Source organism: Phyllobates terribilis, unplaced genomic scaffold (genome assembly GCF_046119375.1).
Source record: "Phyllobates terribilis strain yellow unplaced genomic scaffold, ASM4611937v1 Scaffold_1090__1_contigs__length_425415, whole genome shotgun sequence".
Classification (NCBI taxonomy): domain Eukaryota; kingdom Metazoa; phylum Chordata; class Amphibia; order Anura; family Dendrobatidae; genus Phyllobates; species Phyllobates terribilis.
This window is the reverse complement of record NW_027363850.1, coordinates 148,244-160,327: the sequence shown is the minus strand read 5'-3', so window position 1 is coordinate 160,327 and position 12,084 is coordinate 148,244. Positions and strand designations below refer to the sequence as shown.

The 12,084-nt window shown below is 45.3% G+C and overlaps 9 non-coding genes across 9 annotated transcripts; all 9 read left to right on the top strand.

Annotated features, from left to right (window-relative positions):
* The first annotated feature begins 636 nt into the window (after nt 1-636).
* On the top strand, nt 637-827 carry LOC141242820 (U2 spliceosomal RNA). The gene has a single exon (XR_012307180.1). It is a non-coding gene; the product is annotated as a U2 spliceosomal RNA (small nuclear RNA).
* Nucleotides 828-1,949: 1,122 nt separating this feature from the next.
* Nucleotides 1,950-2,140, top strand: LOC141242819 (U2 spliceosomal RNA). The gene has a single exon (XR_012307179.1). It is a non-coding gene; the product is annotated as a U2 spliceosomal RNA (small nuclear RNA).
* Nucleotides 2,141-3,264: 1,124 nt separating this feature from the next.
* Nucleotides 3,265-3,455, top strand: LOC141242945 (U2 spliceosomal RNA). Its single transcript, XR_012307298.1, has one exon. It is a non-coding gene; the product is annotated as a U2 spliceosomal RNA (small nuclear RNA).
* A 1,127-nt stretch (nt 3,456-4,582) lies between these two features.
* LOC141242816 (U2 spliceosomal RNA) lies at nt 4,583-4,773 on the top strand. Its single transcript, XR_012307177.1, has one exon. It is a non-coding gene; the product is annotated as a U2 spliceosomal RNA (small nuclear RNA).
* A 1,122-nt stretch (nt 4,774-5,895) lies between these two features.
* On the top strand, nt 5,896-6,086 carry LOC141242815 (U2 spliceosomal RNA). Its single transcript, XR_012307176.1, has one exon. It is a non-coding gene; the product is annotated as a U2 spliceosomal RNA (small nuclear RNA).
* A 1,119-nt stretch (nt 6,087-7,205) lies between these two features.
* On the top strand, nt 7,206-7,396 carry LOC141242814 (U2 spliceosomal RNA). The gene has a single exon (XR_012307175.1). It is a non-coding gene; the product is annotated as a U2 spliceosomal RNA (small nuclear RNA).
* A 1,124-nt stretch (nt 7,397-8,520) lies between these two features.
* LOC141242813 (U2 spliceosomal RNA) lies at nt 8,521-8,711 on the top strand. The gene has a single exon (XR_012307174.1). It is a non-coding gene; the product is annotated as a U2 spliceosomal RNA (small nuclear RNA).
* Nucleotides 8,712-9,838: 1,127 nt separating this feature from the next.
* Nucleotides 9,839-10,029, top strand: LOC141242812 (U2 spliceosomal RNA). The gene has a single exon (XR_012307173.1). It is a non-coding gene; the product is annotated as a U2 spliceosomal RNA (small nuclear RNA).
* Nucleotides 10,030-11,151: 1,122 nt separating this feature from the next.
* Nucleotides 11,152-11,342, top strand: LOC141242811 (U2 spliceosomal RNA). The gene has a single exon (XR_012307172.1). It is a non-coding gene; the product is annotated as a U2 spliceosomal RNA (small nuclear RNA).
* Nucleotides 11,343-12,084: the final 742 nt, after the last annotated feature.

Below are 12,084 nucleotides of genomic sequence, written 5' to 3'. Positions count from 1 at the left end.
TCTGAAACGTTGTCTCCCTCTGCTGGAACACTGACTTCTTTCATTTAATGCCTGCAGACTATAAAAGAGAAACCAACCCAAAAAGTTTGGTTGATTAGTCTGTGGCATTCTTTTAAACTGTTGCTTATGGCGGTCTCTGTGAGCTTCTCAGTGACATTCAGCCATCCAGGTATCCCGCCTGCAGTAGACGGAATGTGGCAATGGAACGCTGGCTGCGCGTGTCATAATAGGCTCTGAGCCTTTATATACCTGCGCACAGCAGCAGCCACCTTCAGTCTGCTGCTGGACAGCCAGCAGCAGCCGCAGCAGGAGAGGTAATTAATCAGCAACCCTCCTGCTAAGGGTAGACAGCTGCTCGTTCCACCCCCCCCCCCCCGCCTTAATTGGTTCTCCTCCCTTCCAACGGTGTTGAGGCGGGTGGGAACAGCCGGGGGTTGAGGGTACTGTGCTAAAAGAGGTGGAGTTATGCAGATCTAAAACGCGTGGATTGCAGCAGCAGCAAGCCGAAAAGTGCAGGCATGTGAGGGATCTAGAGGTTGACAGCATGTCTTCTTAACGGGAGTCCAGGTGGCCATCTCCACAAATGGACTTTTCAGAATCCTTGGGTGGCACCGTAGTCGGAAACCAATTCTGGTTATCGCTTCTCGGCCTTTTGGCTAAGATCAAGTGTAGTATCTGTTCTTATCAGTTTAATATCTGATACGTCCCCTATCTGGGGACCATATATTAAATGGATTTTTAGAACAGGGAGATGGAAAAAGAGCTTGCTCTGTCCACTCCACGCATTGACCTGGTATTGCAGTATCTCCAGGACCGGTGCACCCCTTCTTTAATGCAGTTTCTAAAATCAGAAAGAATTGAATTCAATGCTTTTTGTTCATTTTGCTTGTTTGTCGGATTTTGGGATGGACTCTTTGGCTTTGCTTTTCTTCTCCTCATTGGATTTTTCATGTTAAAAGTTGCAGAAGCCAGATGACAAGCTCATTTTGGTTCAACTTCAGCAACTGTGCATTGCATTGCCATGTAATGTAATGTAATGCAATGCTATCTATCTAGCTCTCCCTCTATACTTCCTTTTGGATAAACAGACATATTAGGCAAGCATTTTGGAGCTTTCACCTAAATAACTACAGGTGGTGAGATAAGCTGCACAATATAATTGACCTTTCAGTATATTGTTGCACACACACCATCTATTTAGCAAATGCCCTTGTTATCAACAGCAGCCTTTTAAACTCACCTGAGCTAACAGGTATGTGAGCTGGTTACTCTGCTGCGCTTAAAATTTCTTTTTTGGTTTGCTACAATGCCTTTTCTGAAACGTTGTCTCCCTCTGCTGGAACACTGACTTCTTTCATTTAATGCCTGCAGACTATAAAAGAGAAACCAACCCAAAAAGTTTGGTTGATTAGTCTGTGGCATTCTTTTAAACTGTTGCTTATGGCGGTCTCTGTGAGCTTCTCAGTGACATTCAGCCATCCAGGTATCCCGCCTGCAGTAGACGGAATGTGGCAATGGAACGCTGGCTGCGCGTGTCATAATAGGCTCTGAGCCTTTATATACCTGCGCACAGCAGCAGCCACCTTCAGTCTGCTGCTGGACAGCCAGCAGCAGCAGCAGCAGGAGAGGTAATTAATCAGCAACCCTCCTGCTAAGGGTAGACAGCTGCTCGTTCCACCCCCCCCCCCCGCCTTAATTGGTTCTCCTCCCTTCCAACGGTGTTGAGGCGGGTGGGAACAGCCGGGGGTTGAGGGTACTGTGCAAAAAGAGGTGGAGTTATGCAGATCTAAAATGCGTGGATTGCAGCAGCAGCAAGCCGAAAAGTGCAGGCATGTGAGGGATCTAGAGGTTGACAGCATGTCTTCTTAACGGGAGTCCAGGTGGCCATCTCCACAAATGGACTTTTCAGAATCCTTGGGTGGCACCGTAGTCGGAAACCAATTCTGGTTATCGCTTCTCGGCCTTTTGGCTAAGATCAAGTGTAGTATCTGTTCTTATCAGTTTAATATCTGATACGTCCCCTATCTGGGGACCATATATTAAATGGATTTTTAGAACAGGGAGATGGAAAAAGAGCTTGCTCTGTCCACTCCACGCATTGACCTGGTATTGCAGTATCTCCAGGACCGGTGCACCCCTTCTTTAATGCAGTTTCTAAAATCAGAAAGAATTGAATTCAATGCTTTTTGTTCATTTTGCTTGTTTGTCGGATTTTGGGATGGACTCTTTGGCTTTGCTTTTCTTCTCCTCATTGGATTTTTCATGTTAAAAGTTGCAGAAGCCAGATGACAAGCTCATTTTGGTTCAACTTCAGCAACTGTGCATTGCATTGCCATGTAATGTAATGTAATGCAATGCTATCTATCTAGCTCTCCCTCTATACTTCCTTTTGGATAAACAGACATATTAGGCAAGCATTTTGGAGCTTTCACCTAAATAACTACAGGTGGTGAGATAAGCTGCACAATATAATTGACCTTTCAGTATATTGTTGCACACACACCATCTATTTAGCAAATGCCCTTGTTATCAACAGCAGCCTTTTAAACTCACCTGAGCTAACAGGTATGTGAGCTGGTTACTCTGCTGCGCTTAAAATTTCTTTTTTGGTTTGCTACAATGCCTTTTCTGAAACGTTGTCTCCCTCTGCTGGAACACTGACTTCTTTCATTTAATGCCTGCAGACTATAAAAGAGAAACCAACCCAAAAAGTTTGGTTGATTAGTCTGTGGCATTCTTTTAAACTGTTGCTTATGGCGGTCTCTGTGAGCTTCTCAGTGACATTCAGCCATCCAGGTATCCCGCCTGCAGTAGACGGAATGTGGCAATGGAACGCTGGCTGCGCGTGTCATAATAGGCTCTGAGCCTTTATATACCTGCGCACAGCAGCAGCCACCTTCAGTCTGCTGCTGGACAGCCAGCAGCAGCCGCAGCAGGAGAGGTAATTAATCAGCAACCCTCCTGCTAAGGGTAGACAGCTGCTCGTTCCACCCCCCCCCCCCCCGCCTTAATTGGTTCTCCTCCCTTCCAACGGTGTTGAGGCGGGTGGGAACAGCCGGGGGTTGAGGGTACTGTGCTAAAAGAGGTGGAGTTATGCAGATCTAAAACGCGTGGATTGCAGCAGCAGCAAGCCGAAAAGTGCAGGCATGTGAGGGATCTAGAGGTTGACAGCATGTCTTCTTAACGGGAGTCCAGGTGGCCATCTCCACAAATGGACTTTTCAGAATCCTTGGGTGGCACCGTAGTCGGAAACCAATTCTGGTTATCGCTTCTCGGCCTTTTGGCTAAGATCAAGTGTAGTATCTGTTCTTATCAGTTTAATATCTGATACGTCCCCTATCTGGGGACCATATATTAAATGGACTTTTAGAACAGGGAGATGGAAAAAGAGCTTGCTCTGTCCACTCCACGCATTGACCTGGTATTGCAGTATCTCCAGGACCGGTGCACCCCTTCTTTAATGCAGTTTCTAAAATCAGAAAGAATTGAATTCAATGCTTTTTGTTCATTTTGCTTGTTTGTCGGATTTTGGGATGGACTCTTTGGCTTTGCTTTTCTTCTCCTCATTGGATTTTTCATGTTAAAAGTTGCAGAAGCCAGATGACAAGCTCATTTTGGTTCAACTTCAGCAACTGTGCATTGCATTGCCATGTAATGTAATGTAATGCAATGCTATCTATCTAGCTCTCCCTCTATACTTCCTTTTGGATAAACAGACATATTAGGCAAGCATTTTGGAGCTTTCACCTAAATAACTACAGGTGGTGAGATAAGCTGCACAATATAATTGACCTTTCAGTATATTGTTGCACACACACCATCTATTTAGCAAATGCCCTTGTTATCAACAGCAGCCTTTTAAACTCACCTGAGCTAACAGGTATGTGAGCTGGTTACTCTGCTGCACTTAAAATTTCTTTTTTGGTTTGCTACAATGCCTTTTCTGAAACGTTGTCTCCCTCTGCTGGAACACTGACTTCTTTCATTTAATGCCTGCAGACTATAAAAGAGAAACCAACCCAAAAAGTTTGGTTGATTAGTCTGTGGCATTCTTTTAAACTGTTGCTTATGGCGGTCTCTGTGAGCTTCTCAGTGACATTCAGCCATCCAGGTATCCCGCCTGCAGTAGACGGAATGTGGCAATGGAACGCTGGCTGCGCGTGTCATAATAGGCTCTGAGCCTTTATATACCTGCGCACAGCAGCAGCCACCTTCAGTCTGCTGCTGGACAGCCAGCAGCAGCAGCAGCAGGAGAGGTAATTAATCAGCAACCCTCCTGCTAAGGGTAGACAGCTGCTCGTTCCACCCTCCCCCCCCCCCCCGCCTTAATTGGTTCTCCTCCCTTCCAACGGTGTTGAGGCGGGTGGGAACAGCCGGGGGTTGAGGGTACTGTGCTAAAAGAGGTGGAGTTATGCAGATCTAAAACGCGTGGATTGCAGCAGCAGCAAGCCGAAAAGTGCAGGCATGTGAGGGATCTAGAGGTTGACAGCATGTCTTCTTAACGGGAGTCCAGGTGGCCATCTCCACAAATGGACTTTTCAGAATCCTTGGGTGGCACCGTAGTCGGAAACCAATTCTGGTTATCGCTTCTCGGCCTTTTGGCTAAGATCAAGTGTAGTATCTGTTCTTATCAGTTTAATATCTGATACGTCCCCTATCTGGGGACCATATATTAAATGGATTTTTAGAACAGGGAGATGGAAAAAGAGCTTGCTCTGTCCACTCCACGCATTGACCTGGTATTGCAGTATCTCCAGGACCGGTGCACCCCTTCTTTAATGCAGTTTCTAAAATCAGAAAGAATTGAATTCAATGCTTTTTGTTCATTTTGCTTGTTTGTCGGATTTTGGGATGGACTCTTTGGCTTTGCTTTTCTTCTCCTCATTGGATTTTTCATGTTAAAAGTTGCAGAAGCCAGATGACAAGCTCATTTTGGTTCAACTTCAGCAACTGTGCATTGCATTGCCATGTAATGTAATGTAATGCAATGCTATCTATCTAGCTCTCCCTCTATACTTCCTTTTGGATAAACAGACATATTAGGCAAGCATTTTGGAGCTTTCACCTAAATAACTACAGGTGGTGAGATAAGCTGCACAATATAATTGACCTTTCAGTATATTGTTGCACACACACCATCTATTTAGCAAATGCCCTTGTTATCAACAGCAGCCTTTTAAACTCACCTGAGCTAACAGGTATGTGAGCTGGTTACTCTGCTGCGCTTAAAATTTCTTTTTTGGTTTGCTACAATGCCTTTTCTGAAACGTTGTCTCCCTCTGCTGGAACACTGACTTCTTTCATTTAATGCCTGCAGACTATAAAAGAGAAACCAACCCAAAAAGTTTGGTTGATTAGTCTGTGGCATTCTTTTAAACTGTTGCTTATGGCGGTCTCTGTGAGCTTCTCAGTGACATTCAGCCATCCAGGTATCCCGCCTGCAGTAGACGGAATGTGGCAATGGAACGCTGGCTGCGCGTGTCATAATAGGCTCTGAGCCTTTATATACCTGCGCACAGCAGCAGCCACCTTCAGTCTGCTGCTGGACAGCCAGCAGCAGCCGCAGCAGGAGAGGTAATTAATCAGCAACCCTCCTGCTAAGGGTAGACAGCTGCTCGTTCCACCCCCCCCCCCCGCCTTAATTGGTTCTCCTCCCTTCCAACGGTGTTGAGGCGGGTGGGAACAGCCGGGGGTTGAGGGTACTGTGCTAAAAGAGGTGGAGTTATGCAGATCTAAAACGCGTGGATTGCAGCAGCAGCAAGCCGAAAAGTGCAGGCATGTGAGGGATCTAGAGGTTGACAGCATGTCTTCTTAACGGGAGTCCAGGTGGCCATTTCCACAAATGGACTTTTCAGAATCCTTGGGTGGCACCGTAGTCGGAAACCAATTCTGGTTATCGCTTCTCGGCCTTTTGGCTAAGATCAAGTGTAGTATCTGTTCTTATCAGTTTAATATCTGATACGTCCCCTATCTGGGGACCATATATTAAATGGATTTTTAGAACAGGGAGATGGAAAAAGAGCTTGCTCTGTCCACTCCACGCATTGACCTGGTATTGCAGTATCTCCAGGACCGGTGCACCCCTTCTTTAATGCAGTTTCTAAAATCAGAAAGAATTGAATTCAATGCTTTTTGTTCATTTTGCTTGTTTGTCGGATTTTGGGATGGACTCTTTGGCTTTGCTTTTCTTCTCCTCATTGGATTTTTCATGTTAAAAGTTGCAGAAGCCAGATGACAAGCTCATTTTGGTTCAACTTCAGCAACTGTGCATTGCATTGCCATGTAATGTAATGTAATGCAATGCTATCTATCTAGCTCTCCCTCTATACTTCCTTTTGGATAAACAGACATATTAGGCAAGCATTTTGGAGCTTTCACCTAAATAACTACAGGTGGTGAGATAAGCTGCACAATATAATTGACCTTTCAGTATATTGTTGCACACACACCATCTATTTAGCAAATGCCCTTGTTATCAACAGCAGCCTTTTAAACTCACCTGAGCTAACAGGTGTGTGAGCTGGTTACTCTGCTGCGCTTAAAATTTCTTTTTTGGTTTGCTACAATGCCTTTTCTGAAACGTTGTCTCCCTCTGCTGGAACACTGACTTCTTTCATTTAATGCCTGCAGACTATAAAAGAGAAACCAACCCAAAAAGTTTGGTTGATTAGTCTGTGGCATTCTTTTAAACTGTTGCTTATGGCGGTCTCTGTGAGCTTCTCAGCGACATTCAGCCATCCAGGTATCCCGCCTGCAGTAGAAGGAATGTGGCAATGGAACGCTGGCTGCGCGTGTCATAATAGGCTCTGAGCCTTTATATACCTGCGCACAGCAGCAGCCACCTTCAGTCTGCTGCTTGACAGCCAGCAGCAGCAGCAGGAGAGGTAATTAATCAGCAACCCTCCTGCTAAGGGTAGACAGCTGCTCGTTCCACCCCCCCCCCCCGCCTTAATTGGTTCTCCTCCCTTCCAACGGTGTTGAGGCGGGTGGGAACAGCCGGGGGTTGAGGGTACTGTGCAAAAAGAGGTGGAGTTATGCAGATCTAAAACGCGTGGATTGCAGCAGCAGCAAGCCGAAAAGTGCAGGCATGTGAGGGATCTAGAGGTTGACAGCATGTCTTCTTAACGGGAGTCCAGGTGGCCATCTCCACAAATGGACTTTTCAGAATCCTTGGGTGGCACCGTAGTCGGAAACCAATTCTGGTTATCGCTTCTCGGCCTTTTGGCTAAGATCAAGTGTAGTATCTGTTCTTATCAGTTTAATATCTGATACGTCCCCTATCTGGGGACCATATATTAAATGGATTTTTAGAACAGGGAGATGGAAAAAGAGCTTGCTCTGTCCACTCCACGCATTGACCTGGTATTGCAGTATCTCCAGGACCGGTGCACCCCTTCTTTAATGCAGTTTCTAAAATCAGAAAGAATTGAATTCAATGCTTTTTGTTCATTTTGCTTGTTTGTCGGATTTTGGGATGGACTCTTTGGCTTTGCTTTTCTTCTCCTCATTGGATTTTTCATGTTAAAAGTTGCAGAAGCCAGATGACAAGCTCATTTTGGTTCAACTTCAGCAACTGTGCATTGCATTGCCATGTAATGTAATGTAATGCAATGCTATCTATCTAGCTCTCCCTCTATACTTCCTTTTGGATAAACAGACATATTAGGCAAGCATTTTGGAGCTTTCACCTAAATAACTACAGGTGGTGAGATAAGCTGCACAATATAATTGACCTTTCAGTATATTGTTGCACACACACCATCTATTTAGCAAATGCCCTTGTTATCAACAGCAGCCTTTTAAACTCACCTGAGCTAACAGGTATGTGAGCTGGTTACTCTGCTGCGCTTAAAATTTCTTTTTTGGTTTGCTACAATGCCTTTTCTGAAACGTTGTCTCCCTCTGCTGGAACACTGACTTCTTTCATTTAATGCCTGCAGACTATAAAAGAGAAACCAACCCAAAAAGTTTGGTTGATTAGTCTGTGGCATTCTTTTAAACTGTTGCTTATGGCGGTCTCTGTGAGCTTCTCAGTGACATTCAGCCATCCAGGTATCCCGCCTGCAGTAGACGGAATGTGGCAATGGAACGCTGGCTGCGCGTGTCATAATAGGCTCTGAGCCTTTATATACCTGCGCACAGCAGCAGCCACCTTCAGTCTGCTGCTGGACAGCCAGCAGCAGCCGCAGCAGGAGAGGTAATTAATCAGCAACCCTCCTGCTAAGGGTAGACAGCTGCTCGTTCCACCCCCCCCCCCCCCGCCTTAATTGGTTCTCCTCCCTTCCAACGGTGTTGAGGCGGGTGGGAACAGCCGGGGGTTGAGGGTACTGTGCTAAAAGAGGTGGAGTTATGCAGATCTAAAACGCGTGGATTGCAGCAGCAGCAAGCCGAAAAGTGCAGGCATGTGAGGGATCTAGAGGTTGACAGCATGTCTTCTTAACGGGAGTCCAGGTGGCCATCTCCACAAATGGACTTTTCAGAATCCTTGGGTGGCACCGTAGTCGGAAACCAATTCTGGTTATCGCTTCTCGGCCTTTTGGCTAAGATCAAGTGTAGTATCTGTTCTTATCAGTTTAATATCTGATACGTCCCCTATCTGGGGACCATATATTAAATGGATTTTTAGAACAGGGAGATGGAAAAAGAGCTTGCTCTGTCCACTCCACGCATTGACCTGGTATTGCAGTATCTCCAGGACCGGTGCACCCCTTCTTTAATGCAGTTTCTAAAATCAGAAAGAATTGAATTCAATGCTTTTTGTTCATTTTGCTTGTTTGTCGGATTTTGGGATGGACTCTTTGGCTTTGCTTTTCTTCTCCTCATTGGATTTTTCATGTTAAAAGTTGCAGAAGCCAGATGACAAGCTCATTTTGGTTCAACTTCAGCAACTGTGCATTGCATTGCCATGTAATGTAATGTAATGCAATGCTATCTATCTAGCTCTCCCTCTATACTTCCTTTTGGATAAACAGACATATTAGGCAAGCATTTTGGAGCTTTCACCTAAATAACTACAGGTGGTGAGATAAGCTGCACAATATAATTGACCTTTCAGTATATTGTTGCACACACACCATCTATTTAGCAAATGCCCTTGTTATCAACAGCAGCCTTTTAAACTCACCTGAGCTAACAGGTATGTGAGCTGGTTACTCTGCTGCGCTTAAAATTTCTTTTTTGGTTTGCTACAATGCCTTTTCTGAAACGTTGTCTCCCTCTGCTGGAACACTGACTTCTTTCATTTAATGCCTGCAGACTATAAAAGAGAAACCAACCCAAAAAGTTTGGTTGATTAGTCTGTGGCATTCTTTTAAACTGTTGCTTATGGCGGTCTCTGTGAGCTTCTCAGTGACATTCAGCCATCCAGGTATCCCGCCTGCAGTAGACGGAATGTGGCAATGGAACGCTGGCTGCGCGTGTCATAATAGGCTCTGAGCCTTTATATACCTGCGCACAGCAGCAGCCACCTTCAGTCTGCTGCTGGACAGCCAGCAGCAGCAGCAGCAGGAGAGGTAATTAATCAGCAACCCTCCTGCTAAGGGTAGACAGCTGCTCGTTCCACCCTCCCCCCCCCCCCCGCCTTAATTGGTTCTCCTCCCTTCCAACGGTGTTGAGGCGGGTGGGAACAGCCGGGGGTTGAGGGTACTGTGCTAAAAGAGGTGGAGTTATGCAGATCTAAAACGCGTGGATTGCAGCAGCAGCAAGCCGAAAAGTGCAGGCATGTGAGGGATCTAGAGGTTGACAGCATGTCTTCTTAACGGGAGTCCAGGTGGCCATCTCCACAAATGGACTTTTCAGAATCCTTGGGTGGCACCGTAGTCGGAAACCAATTCTGGTTATCGCTTCTCGGCCTTTTGGCTAAGATCAAGTGTAGTATCTGTTCTTATCAGTTTAATATCTGATACGTCCCCTATCTGGGGACCATATATTAAATGGATTTTTAGAACAGGGAGATGGAAAAAGAGCTTGCTCTGTCCACTCCACGCATTGACCTGGTATTGCAGTATCTCCAGGACCGGTGCACCCCTTCTTTAATGCAGTTTCTAAAATCAGAAAGAATTGAATTCAATGCTTTTTGTTCATTTTGCTTGTTTGTCGGATTTTGGGATGGACTCTTTGGCTTTGCTTTTCTTCTCCTCATTGGATTTTTCATGTTAAAAGTTGCAGAAGCCAGATGACAAGCTCATTTTGGTTCAACTTCAGCAACTGTGCATTGCATTGCCATGTAATGTAATGTAATGCAATGCTATCTATCTAGCTCTCCCTCTATACTTCCTTTTGGATAAACAGACATATTAGGCAAGCATTTTGGAGCTTTCACCTAAATAACTACAGGTGGTGAGATAAGCTGCACAATATAATTGACCTTTCAGTATATTGTTGCACACACACCATCTATTTAGCAAATGCCCTTGTTATCAACAGCAGCCTTTTAAACTCACCTGAGCTAACAGGTATGTGAGCTGGTTACTCTGCTGCACTTAAAATTTCTTTTTTGGTTTGCTACAATGCCTTTTCTGAAACGTTGTCTCCCTCTGCTGGAACACTGACTTCTTTCATTTAATGCCTGCAGACTATAAAAGAGAAACCAACCCAAAAAAGTTTGGTTGATTAGTCTGTGGCATTCTTTTAAACTGTTGCTTATGGCGGTCTCTGTGAGCTTCTCAGTGACATTCAGCCATCCAGGTATCCCGCCTGCAGTAGACGGAATGTGGCAATGGAACGCTGGCTGCGCGTGTCATAATAGGCTCTGAGCCTTTATATACCTGCGCACAGCAGCAGCCACCTTCAGTCTGCTGCTGGACAGCCAGCAGCAGCAGCAGCAGGAGAGGTAATTAATCAGCAACCCTCCTGCTAAGGGTAGACAGCTGCTCGTTCCACCCCCCCCCCCGCCTTAATTGGTTCTCCTCCCTTCCAACGGTGTTGAGGCGGGTGGGAACAGCCGGGGGTTGAGGGTACTGTGCTAAAAGAGGTGGAGTTATGCAGATCTAAAACGCGTGGATTGCAGCAGCAGCAAGCCGAAAAGTGCAGGCATGTGAGGGATCTAGAGGTTGACCGCATGTCTTCTTAACGGGAGTCCAGGTGGCCATCTCCACAAATGGACTTTTCAGAATCCTTGGGTGGCACCGTAGTCGGAAACCAATTCTGGTTATCGCTTCTCGGCCTTTTGGCTAAGATCAAGTGTAGTATCTGTTCTTATCAGTTTAATATCTGATACGTCCCCTATCTGGGGACCATATATTAAATGGATTTTTAGAACAGGGAGATGGAAAAAGAGCTTGCTCTGTCCACTCCACGCATTGACCTGGTATTGCAGTATCTCCAGGACCGGTGCACCCCTTCTTTAATGCAGTTTCTAAAATCAGAAAGAATTGAATTCAATGCTTTTTGTTCATTTTGCTTGTTTGTCGGATTTTGGGATGGACTCTTTGGCTTTGCCTTTCTTCTCCTCATTGGATTTTTCATGTTAAAAGTTGCAGAAGCCAGATGACAAGCTCATTTTGGTTCAACTTCAGCAACTGTGCATTGCATTGCCATGTAATGTAATGTAATGCAATGCTATCTATCTAGCTCTCCCTCTATACTTCCTTTTGGATAAACAGACATATTAGGCAAGCATTTTGGAGCTTTCACCTAAATAACTACAGGTGGTGAGATAAGCTGCACAATATAATTGACCTTTCAGTATATTGTTGCACACACACCATCTATTTAGCAAATGCCCTTGTTATCAACAGCAGCCTTTTAAACTCACCTGAGCTAACAGGTATGTGAGCTGGTTACTCTGCTGCGCTTAAAATTTCTTTTTTGGTTTGCTACAATGCCTTTTCTGAAACGTTGTCTCCCTCTGCTGGAACACTGACTTCTTTCATTTAATGCCTGCAGACTATAAAAGAGAAACCAACCCAAAAAGTTTGGTTGATTAGTCTGTGGCATTCTTTTAAACTGTTGCTTATGGCGGTCTCTGTGAGCTTCTCAGTGACATTCAGCCATCCAGGTATCCCGCCTGCAGTAGACGGAATGTGGCAATGGAACGCTGGCTGCGCGTGTCATAATAGGCTCTGAGCCTTTATATACCTGCGC